The following is an 8,260-nucleotide window of genomic DNA, read 5'->3' on the forward strand; positions in this document are numbered from 1 at the left end:
CTTCAGTTTCCATGAAAATCTCTTATCTACAAGAGCATTCTTCTTTTTTTTTTCTTTTTTTCTTTTTCTTTTTTTTTTTTTTTTTTTTTTTTGAGACAGAGTCTCGCTCTGTTGCCCAGGCTGGAGTGCAGTGGCAGGATCTCAGCTCATTGCAACCTCCACCTCGTCGGTTCAAGTGATTCTGCTGCCTCAGCCTCCTGAATAGCTGAGATTACAGGCGTGTACCACCACGCCCGACTAACTTTTGTAATTTTAGTAGAGATGGAGTTTCATTATGTTGCCCAGGCTGGTCTTGAACTTACAGGAGCATTATTTCCAATAAAGATTCAGCTCTGTGGTAGACAAATGGGCAATGCACTGCCATCCAGCAGGAAGGAGAGAAGCTCTCCACGTTAGGAAATAACATTTACTGTGGTATTAGGGATTGGCTGTCATTTTCATTTATCCATAAAAATGTAAATTTGGAAGTTTAGAAATGCCACGTAATTACGAAGCATAATATACGGTATCAGACCACAAAATTAGCAAACTAAACCCATTTAACTGTAACAGTCCCATGCAAGAATTGTGGTCCAGCCATAAAGCCGGAGAGTAATGGACCTCCTTCCAAGGATCTGAGAAGCTGATAATGTAGTAAAATAATCTTCATAATAAGAACCACTATTAAACTGCTGATTGAAAGCTTATTATGTTCCCAGTGCCCTAAGAAACATGTTACATTCTTTAGCCCACTTCTTCTCCCCATGAAGTGTGTTATTATCATCTCTTTTTTTTTTTTTTTTTTTTGAGACAGAGGTTCCCTCTTGTTGCCCAGGCTGGAGTGCACTGGCCCGATCTCGGCTCACTGCAACCTCTGCCTCTGGGTTCAAGCGATTCTCCTGCCTCAGCCTCCCGAGCAGCTGGGATTACAGGGATGTGCCACCATGCCCAGCTAATTTTGTACTTTTAGTAGAGATGGGGTTTCTCCGTGTTGGTCAGGCTGCACTCAAACTCCAGACCTCAGGTGATCCGCCCACCTCGGCCTCCCAAAGTGCCGGGATTACAGGCATGAGCCACTGCGCCTGGCTTATTATCTCCATTTTAAAAGTCAAGGAACTGGGGCTTATGGAGGTTAAATAACTGAAGATTAAAGACATAAAATACCGACTGAGATTTTTTTCCCATATTAAATTTTTTAAAGTTCCCTTATTCTCTTTTCAGCAATATTTTTAAAGTGGAAATTAAGTAAATAAAAGTAATTGAATAATAATAGTTATTGAATAGTTTTTGAATCTGAAAATATCAAGGACTTTGTTAGTTATTTTATGTATCTTACTACAGGTTAACATACAGAGATCACATCAGAGCTGTATTAAAAGAAGATGGAGGCCGGGCGCGGTGGCTCAAGCCTGTAATCCCAGCACTTTGGGAGGCCGAGACGGGCGGATCACGAGGTCAGAGGATCGAGACCATACTGGCTAACACAGTGAAACCCCATCTCTACTAAAAAATACAAAAAACTAGCCGGGCGAGGTGGCGGGCGCCTGTAGTCCCAGCTACTCGGGAGGCTGAGGCAGGAGAATGGCGTAAACCCGGGAGGCGGAGCTTGCAGAGCTGAGATCTGGCCACTGCACTCCAGCCTGGGCGACAGGGAGAGAGACTCCTTTTCAAAAAAAAAAAAAGACGGAAATGGGGATAATTTAATAAATGATATTGGGACAACAAGATAGCCATATGGGAAAACAAAAAACAACAACAACACACCCCCTAGATTCATATTACTCCTAACACACCCCACCCCCAAAATCACAGGTGGATTTTTTAATTTTTTTAATTTAATTTTTTTTTTTTTTTTTTTGGAGTCCAGGAATTCGAGACCACTCTGGGCAACATAGTGAGACCCCCATCTCTACAAAAAATTTTCAAAATTATCTGAGTGTGATGGCACATGCCTGTAGTCCAGGCTACTTGGGAAGCCGAGGTGGGAGGATGGTTTGAGCCTGGGAGGTTGAGGCGTGCCACTGCATTCCAACCTGGTGACAAGAGTGAGACCCCGTCTCGAAGGAAAAAAAAAAAAAGAAGTTAGCCCTTGCTTATACGTGTTGAAAATGTTTCTCCCCAGTCTGCCTGTTTCTTTCTTTTTCTTTTTTTTTTTGAGACGGAGTCTTGCTCTGTCGCCCAGGCTGGAATGCAGTGGCCCGATCTCGGCTCACTGCAAGCTCTGCCTCCCAGGTTCACGCCATTCTCCTGCCTCAGCCTCCCGAGTAGCTGAGACTACAGGCACCCCCCACCACGCCCGGCTAATTTTTTTTGTGTGTGTATTTTTTAGTAGAGACAGGGTGTTAGCCAGGGTGGTCTCGATCTCCTGACCTCGTGATCCACCCATCTCGGCCTCCCAAAGTGCTGGGATTACAGGCGTGAGCTACCGCGCTCGGCCAGTCTGCCTGTTTCTTGCATTGCTATGGTGTTTTTATACCTCATAGAGATGTAAAATATTTATGCAGTAAAATTTATTGGTGTTTTTTCCTTTATGGCATCTGGATTTCCTGCCATGTTAGAAAGAGCTTCTTCAGTCTACGATTTGAAAAAGTTTTAGTATTATTCTAATATCTTTTATTTCATTTTTTAAAATTATAAAAATTTGGCATAGACAAAAGAATATACATTATGTGTACATAGGCTGAGGGGGATAATAATAAACACCAGTAAACTCACCCTAAGAAATTGTGGTTTAGTGATTTCATTTTTTTAATCATTTATTTTAATTTTTTTTAGAGACAAGGACTTGGTATGTTGCTAGGCTGATCTTGTAGGAGGGCTCAAGCCATCCTCCCACCTCAGCCTCTCCAGTAGCTAGGACTGCAGGCACCTGCCACCATTCCCGGCTTATTACTTTCATTTTTTTACATTTAAAAATAGTCAAGGCCAGGCACAATGGTTTATGTTTGTAATCCCTGCACTTTGGGAGGCCAAAAGGGAGGATGACTTGAGGCCAGGAGTTTCAGAACAGCCTGGGCAACAAAGCAAGACCCTGTCTCTAAAAAATTTAAAAGATTAAAAAAAAAAAAAATCCATCTGGGGCCGGGCGGGGTGACTCACACCTGTAATCCCAGCACTTTGGGAAGCCGAGGTAGGTGGATCACCTGAGATCGGGAGTTCAAAACCAGCTTGACCAATATGGCGAAAACCCACCTCTACTAAAAATACAAAAATTAGCTGGGCATGGTGGCAGGCACCTGTAATTTCAGCTACTCGGGAGGCTGAGGCAAGAGAATCACTTGAGCCTAGGAGGTGGAGATTGCAGTGAGCTGAGATCGAGCCACTGCACTCCAGCCTGGGCAATAGAGTTAAGACTCTGTCTCAAAAAAAGTAATAAATAATAAAATAAAAAAGAATGAGGTAAATCTGAATTGATAAAGAATGATAGCCATAATTTAGAGTTCAATGAAAAAAGCAAGTCATACAATCATTATGTAAAGTATAATTCTATTTGTATTTCTAAAAGGACAAATGTGTATGTGCTTCCAAAATGCGTAGAAGCATATCCTCCAAGAAACTGTGTACATTGAGCCCACTGAGTGTGGAAGAGGGAGTGAGGAAGGAACAGGAGGCTGACATTTGACTTCATTCGACTCTGTTCTGTTTGACTTTCTCCTTTTCATATCAAGCATGGATAATTCTTATAATTAAAAAAAACCATTCAAGTTCTTTGAACATATGGCTGGTAACTAGTCTTCATAATTCACCAGAAGTACTCAAGCTTTAGAACATGTAAATTATTTTCCCCTAAAATGCCTTAAGCAGAACCAGGGTGCTTTAGCAAGCCTTGTAACAGACTGAAGCTTGTTTCTAGGCATTTTCTATGAAATTGGCTTCCAAGTTTATGTAGTGCAAATACAAGCCAATAACGAGCCTCAGCTATATCTCCCGTTGCACTTTTTCAGGTTGAGCCTCCAGCAACACTTCTTTCTTCCCCACTGCCAGTTCTCTGAGCTCACCTTGCATTTACCCACAGCGGGTTTTCACTTTATAATTTATTGTAAATCAAAATTTCTCCCTCTCCAGTTTTTTCTCCTCGGGCCAGGTAAGTAACCCCTGGTAGCCTTTGAAAGTCTCTGCACTGAATTGGAATGGAGAAATGGTTGATATTTCAGAGCACATGTGTGAACAAATAGAGAGGTGAAACAGCTTTTCAAAACAAAGGATCAAATATCAGAAACCCTTTTCCTTTGTTTGGCTGTGATTTATTGTGGATGAGCAATTAAGATTTCTAATTCTGGCTGGCACGGTGGCTCTTGCCTGTAATCCCAGCACTTTGGGAGGACAAGGTGGGCGGATCACCTGAGGTCAGGAGTTCGAGACCAGCCTGACTAACATGGTGAAACCCCATCTCTACTAAAAATACAAAAATTAGCCAGGCGTGGTGGTGCATGCATGTAATCCCAGCTACTCGGAAGGCTGAGGCAGGAGAATCACTTGAACCCAGGAGGTGGTGGCTGCAGTGAGCTGCAATGGCGCCACTGCACTCCAGGTTGGGCAACAAGAGCAAAACTCCGTCTCAAAAAAAAAAAAGATTTCCAGTTCAACTCCAGACCCTATTGAATTTTTTTTCCACCAAGGTAGAAGTGGGTCTGATTACCAACACACTTACATACAGATCTCAAGAAACCCTGCTTCACTGAGCCCCGTCGGATTCAGGGGAGGGATGCCCTTCCCTTTGAATTACATTTAGCCAGTGCCACAGCATGTTGTTTGGGGCAGTACAATGCCTTTTGGATGAGATCTAAAAAACCCAACATCTGACTCCTGACCACTTGTGGTTATTAAAAGTCTCCTAGGGCTTGTGAAAGAATTAAAAGGAGGAGACACTGATTTTCATTGTCTTGGCCCAATTCCAAGTTTGATAATTAGGCGTCCTCCTCCCTCTGTCTTCCTGCCATTTCACTGAGACACCGCGCAATTCCACACTTCCTGTTATAAACAGCTGTCCACTGTTAACTGAGTGAGCCAGAGAGCCAGTGAATTCCACCCTAGGGGAAGCTGCATTTCAAAATAAACATTTCCTCCACATCTACTCGTAAATTACCTAGGTTTACCTTGGAGGAAAGGTGTTATTTTCTAGGGATAAGAAGGGCATAATAATGGGGAGTTGAGAACTATCCACAAACCCTAGTTCGTCTAAATGCCAAACAAACAAGACTAACATTGATCACAAAGGGGCCCTCAGAAGAAATCTCCTCACTAAAGAAAATATACTTTAGATTCTAAAATTGTCTTTAGGGGGTCCAGAATTTAATTGTATAACACTGATGGGGCAGCTGCTTTTAGCCACCAAAACTCACTTCTTCAATCCAAGGCATCTATACAAACAGAAGAAAGAGGGAAAATTCTGTAACCCAGAAAAAAACAGAAAAATTCACCTCCGCCATCCAAGCTCTGGTGTCGACATGACACGTGACTGACCACTCATTTTAGTGCTTCCCTCCTCTTTGTTCAACTTTTCCAGGCACCTTAATTTCAAACTATCCACATTCCCATTCCTTTCAATGCCAAATGTCTCCTACTACTCCAATTTCCAGAATAAATTCTGCTATGGCTGGGCACAGTGACTCAACACCTGTAATCCCAGCACTTTGGGAGGCCAAGGCGGGTGGATCACCTGAGGTCAGGAGTTCGAGACCAGCCTGGCCAACATGGTGAAACCCCTTCACTACAAAAATACAAAAAGTAGCCGGGCATGGTGGTGGGCACCTGTAATCCTAGCTGCTCAGGAGCCTAAGGCAGGAGAATAGCTTGAACCTGGGAGGCAGAGGTTGCAGTGAGCTGAGACTGCACCACTGCACTCCAGCCTGGGCCACAAAGCAAGACTCCATCTCAAAAAATAAGTAAAATAAATTCTGCTACTTTTGCTTTTTTAAAATCTTATCAATAAAAAGAGCATTTTAACATGGAAGCAACTGAGATGTCCTTCATTAGGTGAACAGATAAGCTGTGATACCTTCATGCAATGCAGTATTATTCCACAATAAAAGGAATGCGCTATCAAGCCAGGAACAGGCATGGAGGTGCTGGGTGTGGTGGCTCACCCCTATAATCCCAGCACTTTGAGAGCCCAAGGCAGGAGGATCCCTTGAGGCCAGGAGTTAGAGACCAGCCTGAGCAACATGGTGAGACAAAAATAGTAATGATCTTTAAAAATAAAAATAAAAAAAAAAGAAAAGATATGAAGGAACATTAAAGGCATATTACCATGTGAAAGAAACCAGTGTGAAAAGGCTACATACTATATGAGTCCAACTATCTGACATTCTGGAAAAGGCAAAATTAGGTCTAGGAAAGGCATATTCTGGGAAAGGCAGTGAAGGGATTAGTGGTTTCGAGGGCTTTGACAGAGGGAAGGATAACTAGGTGGAGCACAGGAGATTTTTAGAGCACTGAAACTATTATTCTGTATGATACTTTATAGGTGGATATATGTTACTATACATTTGTCAAAACCCACAGAATGGGCCAGGCGTGGTGGCTCACGCCTATAATCCCAGTACTTTGGGAGGCTGAGGCAGGAGGATCGTTTGAGCCCAGGAGTTCAAGGCTGCAGTGAGTGTGATTGCGCCACTGCACTCCAGTCTGGGTGACAGAGGGAGACTCTGTCACCAAAAACAAAGAGGCTGGGTGCAGTGGATCCCAGCACTTTGGGAGGCCAAGGCAGGAGGATCACTTGAGGTCAGGAGTTCTAGACCAGCCAGGCCAACATGGTGAAACCCCATCTCTACTAAAAATACAAAAAAATAGCCTGGTATGGTGGCACGTGCCTGTAATTCCAGCTACCTGGGAGGCGGAGGCAGAAGAACTGCTTGAGCCTGGGAGGCAGAGGTTGCAGTGAGCCAAGATTGCACCACTACACTCCAGCCTGGGCAACAAAGCAAGACTCCATCTCAAAAATAAATAAATTAATTAATTAAATAAAATAAACCATGGACTTTAGTGAATAAGACTGTATCAACATTGACTCATCAGTCGTAACAAAGAGACCACACTGATGGGAAATGTTAATAACGGGCAGCAGCGGGGAGTGAGGGGTATATAGGAACTCTGTCCTTCGGGCTCAATTTTGCTGTGAACCTAAAACCACTCTAAAAAATGAAGTCTGTTGGGCGTGGTGGCTCACGCCTGTAATCCCAGCACTTTAGGGATTACACACCCATAATCCCAGCGAGGCACGTGGATCACCTGAGGTCAGGAGTTCAAGACCAGCCTGGCCAACATGGTAAAACCCCATCTCTACTAAAAATACAAAAAATTAGCTGGACATGGTGGCAGGCGCCTGTAATCCCAGCTACTCGGGAGGCTGAGGCAGGAGAATTGCTTGAACCCAGGAGGTAGAGGTTACAGTGAGCCAAGATCACGACACTGCACTCCATCCTGGAGAAGATGAGCAAAACTCCATCTCGAAAATTAAAAGTCTATTAATTAAAAAAGCAAGAGCATTTGAGTTCTGTCCTTTTTATGGTGAAGAATGGAGACTTGCTCAACATCTGAAGTACGGATTTAGCATGAGGAGGTTCCAACGTGGAAGCCAGGCAAAGCCGAGCAATCTGACCTCAGGAAGGGAAGAAACAGAAGTGGGGCCACGGGAAGGTCGGGACTGCAGCTCTCTCCCCAGCGTTAATGTCACTGGCCCCCTGTTCTCATCTTCCCACCGGCCGGCCTCCTCACCCTGCACCGCGTGGCTTTTCTTGACTTCACAGCCTTCTTCTACGAGCACCTCCCTCGTAATTGCGGTTAGCATGTGGCTCCTCACAGCCTCTCCGGTTGTTCCGTGGCTTATGACTGAGTGGCTTGGGCCGCTTCTGCCAGCTCCTCATGACTTCAGTATTTCCTGGTTAAAATTCCTAAGAGGGAGAAACCTAATTGGCCCAGGTCATGCTTTCAGGCCCCACCCTGGCCTGGCCACTGAAGGCTGTCAGGCGTTGGTCAGTGCACAGCCAGGCTGTCCCAGGGAGCTGCTTCCGCAAAGGCTCAGTAGTGCAGCTTGTCTGCAGATAGGCCCGGGGCGTCACAGCTCTCCTAATGTGTCACACAAATACCAGAGTATCCCCTTAGCTGGGGATACATTCCAGATCCCCAGGGATGCCTGAAACCTTGGATAGTAAACTATTTCTATTATGATTTTTCCTAGGCATTCGTACCTAAGATAAAGTTTAATTTATAAATTAAGCACAGTAGGCCGAGCACAGGGCTCACGCCTGTAATCCAAACACTTTGGGAGGCCGAGGTGAGC

This window comes from Mandrillus leucophaeus, unplaced genomic scaffold, assembly GCF_000951045.1.
Source record: "Mandrillus leucophaeus isolate KB7577 unplaced genomic scaffold, Mleu.le_1.0 Scaffold105, whole genome shotgun sequence".
NCBI lineage: Eukaryota > Metazoa > Chordata > Mammalia > Primates > Cercopithecidae > Mandrillus > Mandrillus leucophaeus.